The sequence below is a fragment of the Eleutherodactylus coqui genome, chromosome 4 (assembly GCF_035609145.1).
Source record: "Eleutherodactylus coqui strain aEleCoq1 chromosome 4, aEleCoq1.hap1, whole genome shotgun sequence".
Classification (NCBI taxonomy): Eukaryota; Metazoa; Chordata; class Amphibia; order Anura; family Eleutherodactylidae; genus Eleutherodactylus; species Eleutherodactylus coqui.
In genome coordinates, this window is record NC_089840.1 from 218,848,602 (window position 1) to 218,875,441 (window position 26,840).

A 26,840-nucleotide genomic window follows, 5' to 3' on the forward strand; every position below is an offset into this window, starting at 1 on the left:
AGGCACTGATTTGAAATGGCTAATTAGTCTGAGTTCCAGATGTGTTTTGCCCAGCCTGCCCGTATCGCATATTGTATCCAAGTTAGAGGCTGCCCAACAGGGTACTAGAGCCTTCATGCCTGTGCGTATGACATCTGGTATCCAAGCTAGAGATGGTACAATAGGGTACTAAAGCCTCCATGCCCTCCTGCATCACATCTTACATCCAAGCTAGAGATGGTACAACAAGGTACAAGAGCCCCCATGCCCGCCCGTATTACATCTTACATCCAAGCTAGAAGCAGTACAACAGGGTACAAGAGCCTCAATGCCCACCTGTATCACATCTTGTATCCAAGTTAGAGGCGGTACAACAGGGTACTAAAGCCTCCATGCCCTCCCGCATTACATCTTACATCCAAGCTAGAGGCAGTACAACAGGGTACTAGAGCCTCCATGCCCACCTGTATCACATCTTGTATCCAAGTTAGAGGCGGTACAACAGGGTACTAGAGCCTCCTTGCTGCCCGTATCACATCTTGTATCCAAGCTAGAGGCGGTACAACAGGGTACTAGAGCCTCCATGCCCCCGTATCACATCTTGTATCCAAGCTAGAGGCAGTACAACAGGGTACTAGAGCCTCCATGCCCATCCATATCACAAGCTAGGCTCTTTTTTTCTTCTCTCCCTCTCCTTTGCCTTCTGCTGGTAGAAAGACCCATTGACATTTTTTCAATGGTAATCTTCCACAAGAAGCTGTAGCTACCCTTTTGGTACAGAAGCACAGTGTAGCAAGAATCAGATACATGGTTCATGGTCACGTAGGTGACATTATCTCCAACTGCCCTGTGAGGAGGGGTTTGTAGCCCTTTCATTCACTTTGCTCTTAGGTCTTACACGGCCATGAAAATCATGCAAATTACGTGTCTTTGTGCAGCACACAGGACCCGCGTGTTGCATTACCCCCATCGAACAGGTGAACATTATGTTGGGAACTGGGTACTGATATGGCAGGTTCTATGGGGCACACACATCTCATTTATCACTACAGCCCATGGTTCCGTCTGAATCCCTTGGCTTCCACTGTTGAAATGGAGACCAATGAGGTCCCAGTTTTAGCAGCTTTTTGTTCTTTTCCAGCATTTGTGCCAGTCGGAGTAGAGCTGTGCTATTCTGTCTGGGACCCATGCCAGAAACTAAGGGAAAGCTGCCCAATCCGAGAGTCAGGGAAGCCTATGGTTTTTTGTGATTCACATTTTTAAGTATCGCTGTTATGTTACACTGTTTTAGGCTGTATTTGGCACTGTGTTATCCACTGTATGGCAGTATTATTTATACACCAGTTGGTATTATTATTTTGGAACTTTATGGTGTGATTTATGTCAAAACTATATAGCACCGTTATCTGGCGACTTTGGTTCAGCATTGTGCAGTACTATTATTTTGGAGGCTGTGGTGTAACTATTTAGGGAGTGTTCAGTAGATGTGGAGGCCTTTATGGCACTATTTCTGGTGCTATCACTGTCAGGATTGGCAGATTGTCGCTCCACGGAGCCAATTTATGAGGAACCTTGGTATTCCTCATTTAACCCCAACAGTTGGAATGTAGGCTTCGCTGCAGGTTCCCCAGGCGTTCACTCAGGAAGTGGTCCCAGTACAGTGGCAACTGGTGCTACTAAACCTCTTAACACTATAAGATGTAAGTTTATGTCCTGGCTGAGGGGTTCTTAACACACCATGACGTAAACGTCCATCGTGTGGGTTGCCAGCTTCCCACTGCAACACAGAGATTGATGGAAACATCAGTCTCCACTGTTAACCCCCTACATGCCGCGATCTATGTAGATCGTGACATGTAAAGGGTTCACAGAGGATGTAATCACCGAGGCACGATGGGCAACCGGATCCAAATACTGGTGTCCTGGTTTGCCATTGCCTATAATCACTATTTTAAACGATAAGGCACTGCAGTGCATTATTGTAGCAATCATAGATGTTAAGGTCCAAGTCCCCTACAGGGACATAAAAAAATGTAAAAAATTACAATAAACCCCCTTTTCCTGCACATTACACTATTTGTATAAAATAAAATTTTTAAATTAAAAAATGCCACATATTTGGTATCGTATCCATAACAACCCATTCAATGAATTGAACGCACTATTTATCCTTCATGCCAAAAATTTAAAAAATGAACAATGCTTATTCTGCCTCTCAAAAAAAAGCAATAAAAGTGATTAGAGATGAGCGAGCGTACTTGTTAAGGCAAATCACTCGAGCATCGCCATTTTCGAGTACATGCCTGCTCGTCCGAAAAGAATACGCTCACTCATCTCTAAAAGTAATCAAAAAAGCTGTATGTACCCCAAAATGTTACAAATATAAACTACAGATCGCCACAAAAAAAAAAAAAAAAAAAAGGCCTCACAGAACTTCATCCTTGGAAAAATAAAGATTATGGTACTTTGAATTCAACGATGTAGAAAACAAGTCATTTCTTTAAAAAAAAAAAAAAAGGGTTTTATTGTGGAAAAAGCCTAAAAAAATAATTTTGGTATCGTTGTAATTGCACCAGCTAGCAGAAACAAATGTATGATGTCATTTATAGTGCATGATGAACGCAGTAAAAAAAAAACCAAAAACAAGCAATAGCAGAAATGATGTTTTCTCTCCCTGCCCTCCAAAAAAATAAAGTTTGGCAATGCATTATCTGTACCCTAAAAAGGGTACCAATAAAAACTACAGGCAGAAGGCGTTCCCCAGGCTCCTCCACACACAGGTACGTGAAGATAGAGTTATGTGATCCGTCACTCCATGATGATTCTCCTAGTATCATTATAGACCGGCCGATGCCTCTTCTGGGAACTTCGCTAGATGTTTGCAGGATGCATGGAGGGAAATACCAGCTGTAATGTATCAGACGTTAGTAGAAAGTATGTCATGGAGAATATCCAATGTCATTAAAGCCAAAGGAGCCTCACTAAGTATTAACATATGGAAATAAATAGTACTTCTGATTCTAGCTCGTTACTTTTGCTAGGAAGGTGTATTTTAGCAGTACTATTTAGTGGACAGTTTGCACCATCAGATCATTCATGGGTATCAATAGAAGCCAATTAAGCTGTACACAAGGGGCAACATCAGAAGGCTGCTTCCATCATACAGCCAAAGTCCACAAGCCCTTCTGAAGAGCCCCCAGCCTGCTGCAACGTCCATCCAGATGGCTTGTGTCGCTCTCCACTCCCTCCCACCGTCTACGCTGCACGTACATTACTTGTCATTCTACGACATGGCCACTGGGTGGCAGCAGACTTTTCCCAGCAGGAATGTCTGTGCTGTTGAATTCATTAGCGGAGTGTAGTAGAGGCGGCTGGTCAGTAGGTGGCGCCAGACTTTTCCAGGCAGGAATGGTTCTGCTCGGCTCTGCTCTTGCTGTCATCACGGAGTCTCCCAGTTTGATAGTAACGCTGTGAATTGTGGGCAGGAGAGATCACAGCCGCCCTCCCTCCACCCAACACTCCGGGGAGCGACCCTCCAAGTGACCCACCCAGCAGGAAAGCCTGGCACCTGCATCCATCCATCCATCCATCCACCCGCTGGGCATCACCGGCCGCCAGTCCTCTGCAGCTGCTGCTGGCACAAGTGAGTAACCAAACCATGTCCCAGACTGGTGTCTGCAGCTGATGAGATGGGTGATGATAGCAGCCAATGCCAATGTGTGGTGGGTACATGCTGGGGGCACATCAGTGCCATGCCAGAGCAGACAACTAATTAGTACCCCAGTTTTGGGGTGATGCCAGTGCCAGGAGCAGATGGCAACAGCCCTGCTGGACAGATGAGTTGTGATAAAGCTGCCAGGATTGGTGCCATGCACTGTGCCCAGGGTGGAAGGGGCATGAGATCTACAAACCAACGAAGCGGTCGCCTATAGACTCCCTGCCATCTGTGATGAGATTGTGTTGTGCTGGAAAGGGGGAAAACTTTTCTTAGTTTTGGGAAACTCTTCTTGAAGAGTACAAGTGACAGGTGGCATGATGGTGGCACGGTGGGTGGTAGATGGAAGGAACATAATCTGGTCCCCTCACTGGCGATGGCTCTATGTACAGCGCCCCCTTGTAATCCAGCAGGAATGGTGACACTTGAACATTCCCTTAAGAGCCCCCTATATTCTGGAACCCTGTGCGGCTGCGGAGGGGGTACGTGTGGTGTGCCCACCCGTGTGGCAGTTACTGACGTCTTTATATTAAGGCTGGGTTCACATGCAAGTGTTTGCATGCTATATACGTGATTTCAATGCATTCGTTCACATGCGCGTATTTGCCATGCGCAATTCCGTCGTGCAAAAAAAATATTGGGCATGTTTTATTTTACAGGAAAATGGAATTAATTCCACTAAGTGGCCAAAAACGTAACGTCCGATGCGCAAATGCGAGTGTAAATGTGCATACGCCTGTGGGAATCTGACCTAGGGGCTCCTTCACAAGAGCGTAAGTGCAGCTGCGTGCGACTGAGCGCAACGTATTTGCTCCGGGAATTAGGGGTTTTTTGCACGCGTATCGGTGTACTTTTTACACCCGCCGGGCATGTTCATTTGCGTGCAACAATCGCATGCAGCGATTGAATTGGCTATTTAGTCGGAATTGCGTTGTTTTTCACACAACTGCTGGCGTATTGAGTGCACATTTGTGCGCCCCCATTGACTTCTAAGGGGGAGATTGGCATCAGTCGGTTTTACTCACTGTGTATTGCATGCGCAGATACACCCGTGTGAAGCCGCGCTAGGGCTGGATTCACACAAATATATTTCGGCGTGTTATACGCAGCGTATAGAACCTATTGATCTCAACGGGTTCATTCACATGCGTAATATCGGCGTGCAAAAAAAATGCAGTATGATCTACTTTTCTGCGCATTTGCGCAGGGAGAAAACACATCTTGAACTCGTTAATCTAATTGGCCATTTCAGTGGCTTATAGCATCAGTGCGTGCTTTTTTGTGCGTGCAAAAAGTAAAAAAACTGAAAAAAAAACACAGCTGCGCACGCAAATACACAACGCACGATGAGAAAACCGCGGTGCTAATACACATACGTTCGTGTGAACCCGGCCTTGGTCTTGACTTCCTGAAGGAAGTTGATAAGCAACAGTTATGTAATGTTGACGCTTCTGCCCACTTATGTCCTTGGCATTGGGTACTTCAATGACCAGGCAGGGTGAATCCGGGGGTGAAGTAGTTGGTACGTCATAAAACAACCTGGGTGTGTTGTGGTGACTTCACAGTCGGTCCCATATATCTAAATGGCGCTGTTTCTCTAGTGAGTTTCTGCGCGGCTCATTTAGATGAATGGGATAGTTTTGAAAAAATTTTCAAGTAATATGCTGCGTGTGAACATCCCCTTTAAGGGATTAGCAAAAAAGGGAATGCTGTGTTTCTATAAACAGGGCCACATCTGTCCACAGGCTGTGTCTGGTATTACAGCTCACTTGCCTGGGGTTGAGATGCGGTACCAGACACAGTCCGTGGATAGATGTGGCACTGTTTCTGGAAACACAACAAGGGCCCGTTTGTATGGCATCTGTGTGCTGTCTGTATATTTGACGGCCGGCACACGGACCGTTATAAACTGTTAGGCTATACACGTGTGTCAGTTTTCACATGGACTGTGTGAAGACAAAAATCGCAGCATGTCCTGTTTTGGTCCGTTTCATGGATGAGAGTAGGGCATGCGATGTCCACTATTACGCACATGGCTAGGATGACCCTGTGCTGCCGATGCAAGTTGCACCTGTCCGTTTGAATGAGGCCTAATGAAGTTATCTAATTTAAGCGGTTGTAAACTATTAATGGCCTATCCTCAGGATAAGTCCTCAATACTTGATTGGCAGAAGTCCGTTAACTGGGCCCCCTGTTGTTCAGCAGGAAAGTACTCTGGTATACTGAGCTGATTTCTGCAGGAAGCAGACAGCTCTATTCTAATTGCAGTGGCCAGGCTTGGTTTTGCAGGCAAAATTCCCATTTGTTTCAATTGGAACGTGGTCTGCAATACCAAGCCTGGCCACTACAGTAAGAACGGAACTGTCTGCTTCCTGCAGAAATCAGCTCAGTACACCAGCGTACTTGCTTGCTGAACAACAGGGGGCCCGGTTAACGGGCTTTTGCCAATCTATTTTTGATGACTTTTCCTGAGGATAGGCCATTAATAGTTTACAACCGCTTAAATTAGACAACTTCATTAGGCCTCATTCAGACGCTGTCCTGGTAAACGGCTGATCATCAGGGGGCTCGGACAACGGACCCCCGTCCATCTACTCTTGATGATTTATCCTGAGGATAGGCCATGAATAGTTTAGACAACCCCTGCCCACATACCCTGGGACCAGGGGTGATGCATGTAGAGTGCTGCCAAAGAGCCCCCTGTAGTAAGCACAGTTGACCGTGTAATCGCCATTATCACCCCCACTCACTTTCTTCACGCGCTCGTTTTTCTCCATAGTGATATACCCGTTTGATTACAGTGTTATAATGTACAAATATTTCCCAACGATCCCAGAACATCTGAGCATTTTGGCGCCATATACGGTACTCGACATCTATGGCTCTGAAGGCTCCTTATCAGTCGTACATCGTTATGTACTGGCCTGGGCTCAGTCCGCGCAGTTGTACTGATAGTTCTTGGGAAGGAGTGTGAAGCCATATAGAAGTGTTCTCGCTGCTATTGTGAATAAAGCTGATTGAAGCCTTTACGTATTGTGCTTATTAACTACACTGGGGCCTTTAGCAGACGGCCTGCCCGGTCCAGTTACACGTGCAGCTCGCGTATGATGGCCCTTCAGCTTGGTTGCTAATAGCAACCAGTCAGAATTCAGCTTTTATTTTCTGAGTGGTGCCGGAGAAAGAAAAGCTGAATCCTGATTGGTTGCAGTGTCACTTTTCATGGTGCCAACTGTGATGATGAAGGGCCGGTATGAGGTGTACGTGGGGCTTCCTTTGTATACCCACCTGTGGACGCTATAACGCATGGAAACATGTCTGCTGTCCGCGATCGGCACTCCTTTAGAAAACATCAGTGTCCCGTTTTTATTGACTTTCTGAAGATAAATCAGAGATTTTCCAGCCATATTAAGTAGACTTTTTAATATAGAGCCTCATTTCTCAAAACTGTCTACCAGGAAGATGTCCTTGTTGCCCCTAGCAACCAATCACAGCACAGCTTTTATTTTCCCAGAGCAGCTTAAGAAATGAAAGCTGAGTTGTGATTGGTTGCTGGGCAGGAGGGACCGCTTTGGTAAATGAGGCCCAGTATAATGTCTATTTTGAACAGATTTACTGTTGAAAATACACAAATTCCATAAAATTGCCCCAAATTTTGATTTCCTTTTTTTTTTTGGTGTAAACTAAGCCAAATAGCTTAATGGATAGTATAACGTTAGATAAACAGTGACAGATTTATCACTCCGTAGAGCCATTGTGGTAAATTTTGCGCAATTTAAGCCAATCTAGTCTAAGGGTTTATTCACACATTTGCGCATTTCAGTGGGTTCATTCACATGAGCGTATTTTGCACACACATTTCGTTTGTGCAAAAAAAATAAATTCTGCTTGATGTTCTATTTTTGTGCGTATTGTGCACGGACACGGCACATAGAAAACTAATGTAACTTAATTGCCCGTTGAAATACGTGGGAGCGCGCTCGCATGGGTTTTTTTGCACGCGCAACTATCACGATATGTATGTGCAAAAAGCACAGTGAAACACGCAAAGGTGCGCATAACAACGCAACACCTATTGCACAAAAGCGTTTACGCCCGTGTGATACCGGCCTAGGGGCTTTTTCATGCAGCTGAGAATCTTTTGAATGGGGTCATAGGTGAGCGATATTTCTTTTTCTGCCGCATCACATCGCGGTATGGGAAGAAATCGCGGCAGGTCCTCGCTTTGGGCGTTCGCTCGGATTTGCTGACAGCGCGTACGTCCTGCAACCTCTCTTCCTGAGCAGGAGGGAGATGTGTTCCTCCGATCCCTCGGTCCCCTGACTTTGGGTTTGGTGGCCTAGATGGCCACCACAATTTTCTACCTACCTAATACACTGCTCGGCGCTACTTACATGATCAGAGCTAGCCAATCACAGAGCAATCAGCAGGTATGGCATATTGGCGCTTTAACACTACTAATGTACTATAGGGATTAGGTCGACTGGAGATTGTCCGCCATCTTGGATGGCTGGAAATGGCAGCTGGCGGAGAACTGCAGTGTTATAGCGCTCTCCTCCCGTACTGGGACAGAATGTTGTCGCTTTATACATGTATGTCTGAGAGACCATACGGCGCATTCAGTGGTTGTTGCTTGTTCAAAATCACTTTTACAAAAACAAATGTTTTTTATTTTTTCTGGACAAAATTTTTGTATTTCTTAGGCTGCTCTCACACATGCGTACAGAAAACGCCATGCGAAACTGCGGCATCGTACCACAATTTTGCATGTCAGTTTCAAACGTATGTTACAGCGTTGAACGCACCACTTCACTGTGATGAGGTGCACTAAAACACGCAAAAATGGAGCAGACCGTGCTTGAAAATCGCAGCGTTTCTTACACCGCTTTTGAGCGCTGGTCTGCGAGGCCCCATTGAAATCAATGGCAATATTGTACCACGGTTAGCGTGGCGATCAGGACTACACGCTAATTGGGGTAAAAAGCGTCCTGTGTGAGAGCGGCTTTAGGCTGCTTTCACATCCGCATCTGGGGTTCTGTTCTCCTGGTCCGAGCAGGAAAGGCGAATCCCCACCGCCGTATGGGTCCGTCTCATGATGGCGCTGAACAGATCCTGGTGACTATAATGGAGTCTGTTTTGGTTTCCACTCAGCTGCCTGGGTTTTACCGGATGAAAAAGTGCTAAATGCAGCGCTGTTCCTTCCGGTATTTTGTGCTGGATTTGCGCCGAAACCTCCCACTGAATACATATGTGTATTTCAGTCTGTGGACATGCAGCGTATTCATGGGCCAAAATAACGCGTTGCCTTGCGTTTTCACTTAGGTAAAAAAAAGGCGCAAATTTTCATTGATTTAAATGGGCTATTATGGTGCATAATCCGCACCAAGGTAGGACCTGCTGCGTGAAAAATCTGCAGCTGTGAATGAACCCATTGAGATCAATGGCTCTATTCACCACTTAATACGCTTTGTGACGGAGGCCTCAGACCGTGCTGATAAATGAGGCCCATTGTTCTACTGGCCAATATACTGTAATACAATGGCGCAATAGTGAATGTCCTTATGGTGTCTTGAACTTCATTATCTTGCCGATGGACAGTATTGGTTGCCATGTTTTGATTCAGCACCCTGAATATAGGTAAGGGTCTGTTTCGTAGAGCCGATTTTTCATTGGAACGCACGAATGATGTCAGCGCTGACTCGTTCTGGCAGCTTGTTTATACCGGCAGAGACCTGGTTGGCACGTTCAAATAAGAAATCGTTCAGTCGTCACATTCACCGTATATAGTGAATGAGACGACTGATGGAGGGCTGTTTAAACTGAACAATCAGGCCGCTTTCATACGAGCTACAAAGTCGCACGGTTTTCTCGCGATGTGACAGCGCTACAAATTGCATGTATGTGAAGCCCATGCTTTCTTATGAGTTCCTTCATGTTAGGAATGTTTTCACTGCCGCTATCTTGCGGGAAAAAAAATTGCGGGATGCTATACTGCCGCGATTTTTGTAGCCCGTGGTTCCATATAAAGCCTTATTTTGTCTTGCATCGCACAAAATCAAGGTTTCCATCCAGTGCGATTTAACTTGAACAGCAGAAAGCCCAAAATTTTCCCCTAAAATAAAAAACAATACATTAGCTAACATGCGCTGTCCGCTCCGCTGCACGTCTCCTCCCGAAGTTCTGCCGCACATGGTTGTAATCCCAGCCATTCAATGCAATGGCTATGATTGGTTCATCGAGCGCTGCATTGATTGGCTGAGCTGCAGGGCTGAAAGACCAATCAAATCCAGCGCTTCCTGGAGGCGGGACCTATGAACCCTTTAACCAGGAAGTGGCAGCTGAAGACTATAAAAAAGTGCAGCGGAGCTTCCGGAGGAGGACATGTTTATTTGCTCATGGCAAAAAAAAGTGCCGATTGAAATGGCTAATGAGTTTTAGCTGGGTTATTTTTAAAACGGAATTACGCAGTGGTTTCACGTATTGCGGTAAAACGCGGGCATTGAAAGCCATGTGTTTTCAATTTTTCCTTTACACTCGCAGATACGAAAGGCGTACTCCATCATCGAACCCTCCCCCCCCCCCCCCCCAAAAAAAGTACTGCGCATGACTGCCTCTACGTTGCCGTGGCCATCCGCAGTACAGCTATATGAGGTACATAGGGTCACCGGCTGGGCTCACATCCGGAATCCGCTGCGTTCCTAATCCGACCCGGTCCTGTGAGCCCGGCCTTAGTTCTACTATAGAAATCTATTAATGTGTATGAACAGCCTCACTTCTCTTTTTTAAGGAATTTTGGAGACTTTTCTACAGAAGTTACATTTGTGTATATTGAAAGTTTTTGCATGTTTGCTATGTCATCCATTGCTAATGATGTATTGTATTAGTTGTGACCCGCTATGGATGCCGGGTACAGTATGGTGATACTGAGCTGCCTGTATACACTGTGTCTACAAGCCGGGGACTGTTGTGTACTTACAAGCCATCTTTCATGCATTCATCCGGCCATCTCTAGGGAGGCATCCTGGCAGCCGCTCCTGGTACTGTGGTGAGGTTGGCCGCTGTCCAGAGGAGGAGGAGAGCGCTGGGCATAGATTACAGATTGGTTACACCGAGGCGTACACTATGCACACATCCTGATTTGATAGCGAGTGAATGTGACGCCTGAGCTGACAGCGAGCTCGTGAGCTGCACTCTGAGCAGTCATGATGGGAAAGCACTCATACCTTATACACTTAAAGGGAAAATGGCCTCATGTAGAAATCAATGCTAAACATATGTATTTTTTAAGAATTAAAATTTTTGATGTAGCGGTGTGAATTGTGAAAAAAACAAACTAAAACACTACAGTTTTTAATCTGCCCGTGATGGTTAATAATAGTCTGACACTTCCCATTTTGTAGAGATTTTAGAAGTCATCACAGGCAGGATCACAATGAAAGATGGCACCTCAGTATAGACAACACTTCATCCACAAAGTCTCAAAGGGTGGTCACAGCTCACCTCCTTCCCCTCCCTGCACAGTGACCTCTGTGAATAAATGCACTTGTTGTAAAAAACAAAACAAAAAAAAAAACAATCCCTCCCCTAGAAGAAGTTGTTGGAAGCTTTCCTTGTGTGATTGTAACGTTGATAAGTGATTACAATATCAGAGCAAAAGGGTAATTTATTGCAAAAAAACTGAACACTTGAAGGGAGGTTTTAGTATCCTGTTGCACTGCCTATAACTTGGGTACAAGATTTGATAAAGGCGGCATGGAGGCCTTCAGGTTCCTGCGACATATCAGTTCACATTTGCTGTAACCAAGCCTCTAAATCGTACAAACTTGTAGGCTGTTGAAGTTGGCGTCCCAATCGGAAGTGTGACAATGTTGTGGGGACATTCCTGTGACCACCTTGTGTTTGCGGCTGAGCATTATCCTGCTGGAAAATGCCTCCTGGAAGCCGCCATGAGAGGAACACATGTGGCTGAACATATCTCTGAGCTGTCATTGTCCCTCGTACCACTACTAGGGGGGACCAACTGTTGTATGTGATGGCCCCGCAGACCATCACACCAGCAGTGGAGGCAGAGTGCCACTCCATAGTAAAGGCAATTTAAGGCGCTCAACCCTAGGTCTCCAGACACAAACTCGGCAATCGTCCGTGCCCAAGCTAAACCGGGATTGTTGCTGAAGACAAATGAGACCAAATGGCTATTAGTGTAGTATGTCTCCACCGGAAGTATGGGTGGAGACATGGGTTGGCCGGCTTCAGTTCCAGGGAATGCCCATGTCAGGGGTACAGCTGTTGATTGGCTCCTGCAGACATACCTTCCTGGCGGTGTACTGCCTCCATGCTCCTCCTGTTCGAGCGGCGAAATGTGAGGAGCGCCTGCGGTGCTGAGGGGCTGTTGTACAGCCTCTATCCTCCTACTGCTTCTCCTTCAGCCTGGTCAACCTAGCAAATCGGAAGAGCGGTGGCAGCTCCTGTTGCGGCCACGGTGGGTAAGCCCTGGCTGTCTATGACCCTCCAGGGCACGGGAGCATAGATGCGAGCATGGCTTGCTGAGAAGGAGGGAGGCAGTGGGGAGGACCACACTTAAGTCCAGAGAGAGGCGGCATGGACGCTGACAGCGGGTCTGGCGGTGGGGGATGGGAGTGGAGATGGGACACCGCCGAGGACATGTCAGCTAGATGCTGTGGGCGTGGCCTGGCCATCCCCTTTAACTCAGGGCCACCAACCCGTGTCTCCACCCATAATTCTGGTGGAGACATGGTACACTAATACCGACCAAATGTCCTTCAGCCAAGCGCCTGGAAATGATTCCGACAAACACATGGCCCTTAAATGATGTCACCTGTCTCTGAATGGTGGACAACAAAACAGTTGGAGCTGCTTGTCAGATGATCCTCTTTATTGGTGGTTTGTCGAGGCCATCCTGAGCCCAATCGCTTTGTGTGCCCTCACACATCCATGGGTTCCAACACCTCCTAAAAGTCTGGTCAGAATGGCCCAGGTGGCCGGCAATTTGTCAATACGACCATCCAGCTTCTCACATTCTAATAATGTGCCCCTCTCAGATTCTGGTAACGGGGTGAAATCTCTCCTCTTCGTCAAAGAGACATCTAGTGGTCAACAAGCGGAAGAAGAGGTCACTACATACAAGGAGCCTCTGACCCTTTTATAGGCTAAGGGGGAACCACTTTTAGGGCCTCAGGTGACAAGACCGTTCATCTAATCACACCACAACTATTATCATTGGCATATCTGCGTGAGATGTAACTGCAGGACGAGTTTTGCAGCAAAATGACTTCTTCTAGGGGTGCGCTTGGTTTGTTTTTATTGACAAATCATATACTATAGTAAATCCACGGTGCTCGGATATATTGCATATATCCATTGTGCTTATTTTATTCAATGCACAGTGCAATTCATAAAGGACTTGGAGGTATAGAATAGATTCTTGCAACAGATAGATGGCTGAATAACGATTTTATATATCACCTGCAGATCTGTAAGTATTAAATTACTAGGATGTTTCTTTCGCTTCATCCAAGAATTATTTGAAGTAACATCTAGGGCAAGAAGATATAAAGGTGCGTGGCGGACGAGCGCGTGCCTCCTAAGTTGTTTATGAATTGCGCTGTGCATTGAACAAAATTATCATAAAGATTGTAATATATCTGAGTGCCGTGGACTTCCGATACATGGGGTACTACAGCTCAGCCCTTTAAGAGAATAGGGACCTGTTGAAATACTAGACAAAGGAGGCGCTGTCTTCAGTTTAGATGTTATATTAACCTCATACAACCAATTAATTTAACGGAGATTTCCATCTTAAAGACATTTACCAGTGTTATAAACTGAAGCTCTTCTAGAGGAAAGAAGGTTTCTACACCAACACAGGAGGTTCTTTACTGTAAGAGCAGTGAGACTATGGAATTCTCTGCCTGAGGACGTGGTGATGGCAAATTCGATAAAGGAGTACAAGAGGAGCCTGGATGTCTTTCTTGAGTGATACAATATTACAATCATTAATAGCTTTAAAAGGGTCAGTGATCCGAGGGTTATTCCGATTGCCAGATTGAAGTCAGGAATTATATTTTTTTCCTTTTAAATTGGGAAAATTGGCTTCCACCTCCATTAGTTTTTTTTGTCTTTTTCTGGATCAACATTGGGGGTTAATAGGCTGAACTGAATGTACATACTGTATGTCTTTTTTTGGCCTCACATACTATGATACAGTGGACAACAAGTTGCTAGGATATTCCATCATTTCATGTACGTTGAAGGTCCTGCAGTTGGGACCACCAGTAATCCTAGAACGGAGGGACCTTTGTACAACGGGCCCCAGCTCGCTTTCCTTGTTGGGATTCATATGGGGCCACATAACAGTTCCCTGGCTCTGAACGCTATTGGTTTGAAGGTCTTAATCTGCTACTTCTATAGCATGGGAAAAACTGTGTTGGATGGGGATTTTCTTCCAGTTGGGGTTTTCTTCTGCTCGACGTTTTGGAGTCTGCTATTGTGCTTCTGGTGGCTAGTCAGACAGTAGAGAGACCCCATTATTACTTTACTGAAGTCATCCCACAAAATAAAGTTATCCTGTATCCTAATGGGGACCTTTGGGACCTCTATTCAAGTGATTGGTGAGTCCCAGCGATTCATTCAGAGTTATCCTCTATCCACACTATAGGGGATAACTTTATTTTGGGATGCAACCCCATTAAAGTGACACAATTCACTGGAGGGTGGAGGGACATATTACCTGACTTTATATATATTTTTTTCTCACACGTTCCTCCTTTTTGCCTGTTCCGTTTTCGGGTGGCCTAGAAGGCCACTGCCATCTTTAGACTACCTAATCACCTGCAGTGGTACCTATTGGTAGTCGTAGGACTTTCGGAGCACTATACCTGCCCTGTGATTGGTCAATGCTGCTCCTGTGATCTGTGTTGGTCAATCACAGAGCAGTGCACAGTTAGAAAATGGTAGCATACATCTTGGCCTCCCAAAAACAGGAGCCTGAAGCTGCGGAATAAAGGGATGACCAAGAGGATCACATACAGATAATATACCTCCTCCATCTTTTTGTCCCTGCACAAAATTTTGTCCCCAAACCGTAGGATTGCATACATTTTTCCTCCAGTTAATAAAGTCGACCCTTCCATACTAAAGATTTGCCCTTAATGGCATTACGTTCCTGTTAATAATTTTGCTGTATTCACCTCGTCTATATATATTTTTTTATGCAATCCACTTTGTTTTGTCTAGAATATTTCATTGTGGTTAACCTTATTTAACCATTCTGCTCTTGGAGCATGCTCAGTATTGCAGTTTGAGCAGAAGTTTGTGCTCCAGAGCAGCTCTTCCTCCTTTAACTCAGAACAGGAAGCTACAACAGTTATGAGCACACTTGAAGTTTGCAAAGTTTTGTAGCCACATGAACTATTGGCAGATTCATCCCTCATCGCTAATCTAGGGGGTCTGCAGTGCAACTACCGGGAGTATAATTTCCAAGATCATTGTAGGGAAGTTTCTTAGAATAAAGAGGGAGGACCTGATGGGAGTGATAATTCATGCAATTTCCTAATATCTTCCAAGTAATGTGTAATTTGTCCTTTATATGAGGTTTTGCTTTCTAATTATGTGACATTTATGTGACCAATCAAACATTCCAACGTGAATCTAAAAAAAAATTGGAAATCTGTAGAATGAATGCCGGCGTGTTATTGTACCTGTAGCGTGTGCGCATCTGAATGGAGGTCATGAAGTGCAGTTCTTTTTTTAATGCCGCAGCAGTGTTATTACTGAGCTCCTTTTCCAAGAAATATAATTTTCAGTTCTGCTTGTGCAACAATTGTGTATTTCAGCCTGTACAGAGCTACAAATGGAAAATAATAGAAAAGATCATTTATTTTTGACCTTTTTTTTTTTTTTGCAGTGGTTGTACCACTAGATTATATTGACATGGAAGAGGACTTGGGGATTTTAGTTAACTGTAAACTCAACTGGAGCAACCAGTGTCAGGCAGCTGCTGCCAAGGCAAATAGGATCATGGGGTGCATCAAAAGAGGTCATGGGGCGCATGATGAGAGCATTGTTCTTCCTCTTTGAAAACCACTGGACAGATGACACATGGAATATTGTGTAAACTTTTGGGCACCGGTACAGAGCGGGTACAACAGCGGGCAACTCAAGTAATAAATGGAATGGATGGGCTACAATACCGGGTACAACAGCGGGCAACTCAAGTAATAAATGGAATGGATGGGCTACAATACCCAGAGAGGTTTTCAAAATTGGGGTTATTTAGTTTAGAAAAAAGATGGCTGAGGGGCGACCTAATAACTATGTATCGGATCCTCTTCATGCGCAGAGCGGAGCCGGCGGCCGGTGAGTGACCCCCGCATAGAATTACAACGTGCTGCGGTTTGTTTGCTGCGCGTGATTTCGCGCAGACAAACCGCGGCCATCTGCATAGGGTTGCGTGCTGTAATGCAATCCTATGCAGGCGTCCAGGGGCGGAAATTCTGCTGGGAATTTCCGCCCGTCTGCAGGTGGCTTTAATATATTAGGGAACAATACAGAGATCTCTCCTATCATCTGTTTATACCCAGGACTGTGACTGTAACATGTGAAGCCCCCCTTAGATGCTCATAGTTATTTTTTTTTTTTATTGCCTTATCCTTTTACATGCCAATGCTCTCAAATGGGATCATTACTTTTAAATATTTTTAGAGGCCTAAATTTTACTAGTATTGTAAATAAAAAAATGGCAACTTTTCGTTAAAAAACAAACAAACAAATAATCTTAATTTTACCAGAAATGCATCCCTGCAAAGAAACCTCCTCTTTAGCGCATTGAGCTGCACAATCGCCATTTGCTGTTGTGGTGGTGGCGGTGGTAACTTCTTTTTTTTTCCCAATGCAAAATCTCCAAAAACAGATTCCAGGCGTATGCTGTTCTACGCCATGTCTGCCATTGACTTCCATTACATAGCAAGAAAGGGTAGCTTCAGTTTCCCTACATATAAAACTAGATGCACATGGAAATTAGCAGTCTACGGGCGCTGTACGGATACAACATGGGTATACGGCCGTGTGCTTGAGGCCGACACTGTCTCTTCTTCAATCAAATCCCTATTTTGACTGAAAAATATCTGTAAGGCTGCTTTCACAGCTGCGGCGGGGGTTCCGTTTTTCTCCTGGAACACGAAAGAGGAATCCCCTGGCCGAACCGAACCGCGCCGAATGGACTCCATTAACTATAGCGAAGCCCATTTGGTTTCCACTCAGCTGCCCGGCATTTTACAAGAAGGAAAAAGTCTTGCATGCAGCGCAATTTCTTCTGGTATTTTGTGCCAAATCTACGATGGAACTTCCAAATGAAGATTCCAGTGCAGATATGAAGGCAGCCTAAATATATCTTATAGGGTTTAGTCAATGCTATATTACCCCTTTTGAGCTGTATATAAGAGGTGAACATATGAAGTGTAAGTGCTATGTGCCATAAGTAGGAGGGATGGTACGGGCGAGCTGGCAGAGAATGAAACCAGTGCCTCCAAGAATAATATCAGAGTAAGTGCCAAGCTTTCCACCAAGTAGATCCAAGAGCATGCGAGTCTGAGAACATAAAAGTGCAATAAAGTCTAATTGACATTAGAGTCTTGTCTTCACTGTGCTGTCTGCAAGTATTGGAGCTGGGATATTTAGGCACACATATCACGTATGCTATTTGCATTCATACCCACCACTGCAGCCCCCAAACAGCCTTTTCTCTTTAAGTTTGTATATAATATAGATTCAGCATTTATTACCGAGTGATTTTTTTTAAACTTTTTTTTAGTCTGCCTACATTGTAAAATCACATTTTTGGATTTTTCATGTGCAGCGTCCCAGACTTTGGAGAGGTTAAGCAGCAAGGGTAAATTAAGATGGTAGTCACGGTGTCTCTGCTGCTCCTCCTGAAAAGGTGATTGATGTGGTCTGGGACTGGTATTACTGCAGTTGCAAATATGTTGGCAGTTTTTTATTCTATACTACCCATGGAGTCAGGTAGGGGAAGATGTTGTTTTGTCATGACGCCAGCTCGTGTACAGCTAGGGACCCGTTCCGAGCAAAATAATAAAATATAAAAAATTTGGAGAACTAAACAAAAATAGGGGTAGTAGTCCTGGCCTCTGAAGCGTGTGGTACCTCAGTGCAGATGTTGTGGATGGTGGGAAGCTGCTCCAGGAAGCAGACTTCCGCTAGTAAAATACTTTAATGCTTTATTGGCAGAGAGAGAGGTTGGTATGTTGATCCAGTACACAACTGGAATTACTTTTATTTAAGGGGGTTTTTCCAGGGAGAATGTTATTGATGACCTATCCTTAAGATAGGTCATCAATAGTTGATGGGCTGTGGTCAATCGCTCGGGACCCCAGCCGGTCAGCTGAGTGGGGCGCATGCTGTCAGCGCCGCATATACGCAGAGGTTGGAGCAGAAGCAGCGCAAGTCTCTGTCCCGACCTCTCTGTAGTGGCTGGTGCTCGTAACTGCCGACACGGCTCTTGTTGAAATCAATGAGCCCTCTGTCTATTTGCGGCGCTGACAGCATGCACCCATTCAGCTGATCAGTCGGAGTCCCGAGCAACGGATCCCAGCCGATCAACTATCGATGACCTATCCTAAGGATAGGTCATCAATAGCATTCTCCCTGGAAAACCCCTTTAAGGAAGATTATGAACTTGAATTATATTTACTTGTGCAGTTGATGACAATTGAGATATGGAAAACACTTTCATTAGATTTGAGAATTTAGGGTTTGCTCTTCCTTAGTCCCTGTCCACTTAAAGCATTCATTAAAGCTTTAGTTGCCTGGCTTGAACTGGAAAGGGTTAAACTATTACTTGCTTCTTGACTCTAACTCCTTGTATTTGTTTCTTTTCAGTGATACTTTGTTTTTTTCTTCCTCTTCTTCTATCTCTATCCCTCTTCTCTGCTGACTCTCCAGAATAACTTGGCTTGGTACTCACTCTTGAGATGTTTTCCTTCCCACCGCACTGATTTATGAGTAGAGATGTTCTCTTGGTTCCTCCCCTATCTCAGACCCCCCTGGACAAGACTCACTAACCCCGCCCATTCTCTACTTTTTATATCTTCTATCTCAACCAATCCTAGGTTAGCGGAAAGTTAACTATCCAATTTCTGTACTACCTAGGGGTGATTGGCAGGTATGAGAGAAGGTTAGGGTGTATTCTACAAAGTCATGAAGGGTAGATTGTATTAACATACAAATTTAACACATTATTCACAATTTAAAGGCATATACACACACTTTCCACCTCTTAAAGTCTATACACTCTTGATTGCATAAGTGACTAGCAAATTGCTGTAGTGGCCACTCTGGATCACTACACATAACTGAAAAATACTGTCCAAACTGCAGGCATCATGTTGTAGAGCAGGAGGAGCTGAGCAGGTTGATATATGAGCCATCTTTAAAGGGAAGGTAGAACATTTTCTTCACAGCAAGGAAAAAAATTGCTCATGTAAATATATATATGTATCCATCCAAAAGAACGAATTTCACATTGATGTGAGTTTTCTGCAAATCGCATCGCACAAAACTTGCCCAAGTTTCTCGTTCATGTGAATAAGCCCTTATAAAAGATGTGGCTCTTAGGCCTCCTGCAGAAAACTGTGACGTAATCACTTTTGCGAAAGCATGATGTCGCTGCGCTCTGAATGGAGCCCAGTCACGTCTCCTCGCCAGTGTTTCTGCGCAGGCAGGCATCCTTTTTTGCGCCGCCAGGCCTATTTTGAACTGGTTTAGAAACCTAATTAGTCGCAGGTGTTCGTAATTAACACTGCAAAATCACGGTTACGCACGCGATTTCGTGCAGACGGGTGAGCGTTTGTGCACCTCTATAGACTCCTATTGAACTTCAAATATATAGCAAGTTGTAAATATATATTGATCACAAATATATAACACGTAGCAATTTTTTTTCGTCCAACGGAAATGCAACCGCAAAAATGCTCCCTTTGAAGGAACCCGTTGAAATCAATGGATATTAATGAATGCGGTTTCTGCGGCAGATTCTTCTGCGCGCAAAATCTCCCATCTGCAGGAAGTCTTAGGAGACTTTGCAAATGCGGTTTATCCAAGGCTTCCTATTTCATGAATATAATGCAAATACTGCCAAATCTGCTGTGAATCTTAAATGGACAAATTGGCAGTGGGGGCAATGTAGCGCAATATAATGATGATTACATGGTATTGCAGAAAGCTTAGCAATCCCCCTATATGCTCTATTAAATATATAATATATTACTTGGCAGTTTTGACCCTTTTTGTGCTGCTTTATCATCTCTCCGCAGAGAGCTTATTACAGAGAGCCGGCTGCAGTTTGCATTGATTGCAATAAAAGCTCACGAACTTTTTGTAGGCAAATAGAGAAATTCGTGCAGCCGCTATTGATGTGTTTTGGCGTATGACATTAGCGGCAGAGATTGGGTTGCAGCTGGGAGGGAAATCGCGAAATATAGGCCCTGGTAATTAGCCTAATAATCATGTTTGTCAAGTCGGCAGAAGTCCTGGCATTGTAGAAGTTTCTCGCTGACGGGATCTTTTTATGTCCGTTAGGTTGTCTTCGGAGAGGGTTGTGTTGACCGCTCTGCAGCTTCTAGCTACTTGATCCAATAACCTGATGCTTGGGAATACAAGGATGTATGTACCATATAATATACTTCCCTGACACTACGCTGTTGGGATGGGTTCACTCCTGGTTCTAACTTGCAGTCCTAATTTTGTTTATTTCTGTTTTTAATTCTCTTTCTGTGCTCAAAAAATGGAACAGAGAGATGGACTTCTGATCAAAAGTTACAACATGTGATAACCCACCCTTACAGCTTATAGGAACATGCCCTTTTTTTCATGAATAAGTGCTACTCTCTCATTACCCCCATTGACATATCAATTTTTTATACATTTCCAGGAGGAATAACAGAGGAACAGCGTAACATACAGTCCTAAGAAACAATGTGAACAGTTGTCGCTGTATGGAGAATTCAAGTACTTAGAGATTTCCCATACCCATTTTATCACTTGAACATAGAATAAGATAATATAATATAATCGCTGAGTGTCTAACCACTGGGACCCCTCGTGATCACGAAAATGGCAGTCGCCTGTGTAAATGGAGCAGCAGTGCACATGCGTGACCGCCAATCTATTTACTTTTATGGGGCTGATGGAGATGGCTTAGGGGTTTACTTGGCTGTCTCGGTAAACAGCGACTGGAGCAGTGGTCGCACGTGTACACTACCACTTCAGACAGACAGGGAACTTGGGGACTGTTGTTCTCATGACCATCAGGGTACTTTATAATAGACCTATTATTCTGACATTAGTCCTCCACCAAGTGTCTTCAGCCAGCAGCTATTACTTCTGTGCACCGTATACACTTGGCCTTGCATGCATGTGTTCTCAATAGGGAAGGGGAGTAAGCCTTTACCAGATGCTTCTCCATGCAGCTTATGTTCTCCAGAACAAAACTATTGGGCATACTGAAATCCAAGTGCCTGATCTTTTTCTCCCCTGACTTGTGTCATTGGGGGAGAGTTGGGACACTCTCATACACATTAGATGGTCAACTGGCCAGCATATCTCCTTCCTCTCTGTGAATAAGTGCTACTCTCTCATTTCCAGAATGTTTGGTGGGCGGACTATCTGCTAGTTAAACTTTTGTCACCTATCTACAGAGACTCCTACCGATCCTGGGATTGAGGGTCCTGTGTCCAACTCTTCTCCTGACTGGGCTCGCTGCACCCCCTGCAATGAGGCGGAGATTGAATGGAGTGGCGGTCGAGCATGCGCTCTGCCACCCTATTCATTTCAATGGGTATGATGGACTTGGCGGAGTATAAGCACTCAGTTATCTCCAGCAGTCTCATTGAAGATGAATGGAGCGGCACTACGCATGCTCGACCCCCGCCCCACTCCATTCATTCTCTTCCTCGCCATGGGGAGTGCAGTGAGCCCACAGTTAGGAGAAGCGGAAGGCTGCCCATCACCTGTCCCGAACAGCACTATAACACAATTTATGGGGCTTTTCGGAGGTGACAGGTTCCCTTTTAACCCCTTTAAAGACCAGGGTGTTTTGGTCCAAAACAACCAGACACTTTCTAGAGATTTTACCCATGTGGGTTTTACGGCCCTATTTTTTTTCAGCTACCCAAATTATTTTTGCTGTGTTTTTTTTCTGTACATATGAGGCAATTTCTTTTCTATCTTTTATTCATTGTATTTTTTCAGTTTGTTGTTCTTTTTAGTTTCATTAGGAGGGGTAAAAAGCTTTAAAAAAGTAGTTTTTTTAATTTAGAGTTGTTTTTTTTTTTTTTTTAAATGTTGTGTATTTAGCTAAAATAAAGTACAGGAATGGGTTCCTCATTGTGTTTTGGACATTTTTATATACAACTAGCTTACCCATCGCGCGTTGCTGCGAAGACAGACTACATGCATACATTCGTTTTTATATATCTAGATAACAGCCAATCACAACGCAGCTTTCAAGTTACCTCAGCGGTATAATATATAACAACCAATCACAGCGCAGCTTTCATGTTACCTCAGTGGTATAATATATAACAACCAATCGCAGCGCAGCTTTCATGTAACCTCAGTAGTATAAGAAGAAGCAACCAATCACAGCACAGCTTTCATGTTGCCTCAGCAGTATAATATATAGCAACCAATCACAGCACAGCTTTCATGTAACCTGAGTAGTATAAGAAGTAGCAACCAATCACAGCACAGCTTACATGTTACCTCAGCAGTATAAGGAATAGCAACCAATCACAGCACAGCTTTCATTTTACCTCAGAATTATCAATATCCAGCAATTGTCAAGCGAAACGTTCGGCGGATGCATCATTTTGTAGTTGAACACTCATCCCGTTGCTCATAATGCCTTTTGCTTTCGTGCTTGAGATGGAAATCAAACGATCTTTGTCTGGGGGGCATAACTGTCGATAATGCTCGTACGCGCGCCACCTATCGTAGGATAGATGTACTATGCCAGTAATCTTCGGAGGAGTGTACTCAACAACTTCCCAAAGTCTCATGGCGATTGGATGAATGGTGTAGTAATGCATAAAGGACAAACAGACAGACACGCAGACAGACACGCATACATTCAATTTTATATATATAGATTTGTATGGTCTTAGATTACAGAGTACGGCCGCCTGCAGACGAGCGGGTCGGATCCGGCAGCGAGAATTCTCGCCGCGCGATCCGACCCGAGCGCCTGCAGGGACGAGCGCGTACTCACCCGCGCCTGGCGGCCCCGGCTCTTTCATGTGCCGGCTGCCGCGCAGCCGGCGCATGCGCAGACCGGAGCCGGCGGCCGGGTGAGTGCGTGCCCTGCAGAAAATTAGGACATGCCGCGGTTTGTTTGCCGCGCGAGATTTCGCGAGGCCAAACCGCGGCCGTCTGCATAGGAGTGCGTATTTTAATGCACTCCTATGCAAACTTTCAGCGGCGGAAATCCCGCGGGAAATCCCGCGGCGGGATTTCCGCCCGCGTGCAGGCGGCCTACATGTGGCGATGTTTTGGGTTGGCAGCAGCGGTGGGTTTTTGGGTTTTTTTTGCTTATTTTATATAGATATATATATATTTTTTAAATCTGTAATTAATTTATTTTTCCCTTTTTTTTTTTTCCCTTTTTTTTTTTTTTTAACATTTCTGACCCCCATGTCATCTTATAAGACCTTTGAGGGTCATTCACATTATCGTTTTGTTTTTTTTAAAATTTTATTTCACACCTTCCCACTGTAGCATCCATAGGAGCCCAAGTTACAGGGAAAACATCCCCATCGTGTGACAGTAGCTAGTCTGGGTCTGCTAAGACCCTGCAGCTCTGCCATGGCAGGGCGCACCTGGTAATCATGGGATCGCCAGGTGAAATAGCGGAAGCAGCACTTCTACTTTCTCTATTCACTACATAGTGCGCATTGAGCCTTATATAGCCTGCAAGAGAGAAGACAAAAGTGGTTAAAAATCCTCCAGGTCCTCGGCTGTGACTAACAGCCAAGGACTCGACCTGCTCCTGCTACATTGCAGGAGCTATAATCTCGTGCCATATTTTAACTTTTGATTGAGAATAAAGCCCAGGACCAAGCGTCATAAATCTATGGCACTTGGCCCTTATTGGGTTAAGTCCTAATTTGGCATTTTTTTGATAGCATTGAATGCAATTTCAAGAGTTGATCCACATCTGTATGTTGGTATATATGTGGATGTTCAAGTTTGTTAATCAAATGACAGCGCCACCTTGTGGGTAAAATATCCTGAAGAACCTTTTGTATAACCTGTATTTTCGGGGTGCAGCATTTATGACCTTCATTTCAGCAGCAAAATTGTTGACTTCGGTTTCATAGGATACTGGGATTTCGGTCCTGAAAATGAAGAGACAGAACCTAAAGGAAAGGTGACCGAGATTACCGGAGAAGTGGAATTCTTTGGCAATGACTGAAAGCTTTCTATGAAAGCGACCCGCTGGTTTACATATCGCTGTACTCTCCCTTCGGATCCCAGGCCTCATTGTATTTCAGACTTGCACTTATCAAGGCCTGCTGAGACTTTATCTGAATCCCCATGGGAACTCGTGGCAGTTCTTCCAGACGTTCTCCTCGGCTATTGAATAGCTGTGCTTTTTTAGACTGACACGTCTCTTATCGGCCGGATAAACTCCGACAAGAGCGACTGGGAAAAGATGAGAATGTGTTAGATTTCACATGTGCAGACGTCATCGGGCTGAAAATTATTAAAAATGGCATAATCTTCCTCTTTATAAAAGAATAGAGCGCAGCGCTGTCTGATGTGAGATTATCTGAATCAGACGTTCGGCAAGTATAACAATGCCGGGGACTTAGGTAATATTTTTAGCTATAGTCATTAGCTAATCTGACTCTCTCTCCTCCGTTGCTCAGGCTGTCTTATTTCAGGAGGAGCCGTATATAGTGGTGACACATTCTGTCTTCATTATGAAGAAGAAACATAGACTTGTAATAATCTGTATTGCGTCCTCCCACAATACAGTGCACCCACAGAACTCGGCTATTTGAAATGGATTTATAGGATTATTCATCATGGGCCTCATAAATAAAACACCTGGAGTATATTTCTCTTATACACTGACATGCCAAAAGTCATGGGATAGCAGGGTGTAAATTGGTGATGAAGGGAATGCCCACAGCTGTATAAATTGTGAGGGGTTATCTTATAAGTAAGGTTAAACACTAGTCAACGGCTTCATGGCAAGATGACGTGAATTATTATGAGTTCGAACAAGGCATGATAGTGGGTGCCAGATAGATGGGACATTTTCCATAGTTGTGCGGGTATTTAATATTCCTCATTTTGCAGTGCCACGTGTGTGCTTAGAATATGTCATAGAAGGCATTACCACCTGCAGTGGACAGCCCAATGGCCGCTCATGGGTGCTTAAAGATCATGTCCAGTGGCGTCCGGCTAGAATTGTTCATATGAACCGAAAAGTGACTCCGGCAGAAATCGCACCCACATTCAAGGCAGGAGACCCTATATGCATATACCGCAGTGTTTTTTTTAGCTTCCATGGGATTAGGGAGCAGAAGATCCAGTAGAGTAACTCTGTTAATGCCATGACACTGGACACAGCACCTTATCGGGGCTCATGAAGTTGCTAACTGGACCCTTGAGGACTGTCAACGTGTGGTGCTCCGGTGAGTCACAGTACCAATTGTTTCAGACTGATGATTGGGTTTGTGTGTGGTGGTGACGCCATGGACACCACTTGTCAATAAGGTACTGTGCAGGTTGGTGGTGGTTCCATACTGGTGTAGGGTGTGGCCTCAGGGCATGGGTTGGTCCATCCAAACACGTCATTGTCCGATGCCCGCTACATTTCACTTGGTGACCACTTGCAGCTCTTCATAGACTTCATGTAATCCTATGATGATGGGATATTGCACAGTGCCATTATTCAGAATTGGTTCAAGGAGAATTTTGTAGAATTCCTACAAATGGTGCGGCCTACGCATTCACTCAACATGAGCGCAATCAAGCATTTATAGGATGTGGTGGAGAGATTCAATTCTTCTCCCCCCCCAACACCCGTCTCCCATCAAGATCCTGCACATATAAAAATACGACGGCGCTGTTGGTTGCCTATCCAGACCTCATGGCTCAGCATTCCTCAAGACGTTTTCCTTCCATTTATTGGATCAACGCCTTGTCTAGTTGCTGCATTTCGCCGGGCTAGAGGGGGTCCTATGTTCTTGTCCCATGACTTTTGGCATGTCTGTGTATTATGGAAATAGAAAGTACAGGGGTGATATACTGTAACTTCATAATTCATGGGTTTGTGAAAGGCTAGGTTACTTTTTTTTTCTTTTTTTAATGTATTCTAGGCCTGGTATAGTGCTGTTGCTTCTAGGGAGGAATTGTGGCACCGTAGAGCAGCGGATGTTGTGCTGTTGGCTCTCCCAGTACAGATCTGCACTGTACAATCTTCTTCACGAGGCATAAACTGCGTACTCGTGGTTGTCATCATCCATATAGAAAACTTGTTAAAAGGAATTTTTCAGTTCTTCGATATTGACAACCTATTCTCAGGATAGGTCCTCAATAGCCGATCAATGGGGGTCTGTTGCTTGAGACCCCCACTGATCAGCTGATTGTAGAGGCTGTGGCTTCTTTCTCAGACAGAAGTCATCTTAATTGGTTACGTGGCATGAGAGAAGCTCAGTCCCATTCAATTGAATAGGATTGAGCTGCAGTACCAAGCATTGCACTGCACTGGGCCTGTATGCAGTTAAGTTATCCAAGGGCCGCTGCTGCGTCATACAGCTGATCCACAGGGCTCCTGAGAGATATTAATGAACTATCTTGAGGATAGTATTGAAGTCACGAAAAACCCCTTTAAGCAGATTGTATCATCAGAAATTGACACTTTATTTAAATTGGGAATTCATATATAAGCCTATTATTTATTTTGTTAATGTGACTACCATTGTAATTTATTATTAGCTTTGCTGTGTAGATTTCGGAAATTCTGCAGAGTTATAGCCTTATATGGCTGGGTTCACACTGGGTGGATTCCGGGCTGAAATCTCACGGTTTGGCCGCAGCGAAAAAA

At 44.6% G+C, this 26,840-nt stretch overlaps 1 protein-coding gene across 1 annotated transcript in view; it reads left to right on the forward strand.

The window, feature by feature from the left end:
* Positions 1–3,572: 3,572 nt before the first annotated feature.
* The window catches only part of SGMS1 (sphingomyelin synthase 1), a 257,624-nt gene continuing 234,356 nt past the window's right edge, over positions 3,573–26,840 (forward strand). Inside the window, exon 1 of the mRNA XM_066600773.1 lies at positions 3,573–3,622. The gene's annotated coding sequence lies outside the window, so the exon portion shown is untranslated. The remainder of the gene's footprint in view (positions 3,623–26,840) is intronic.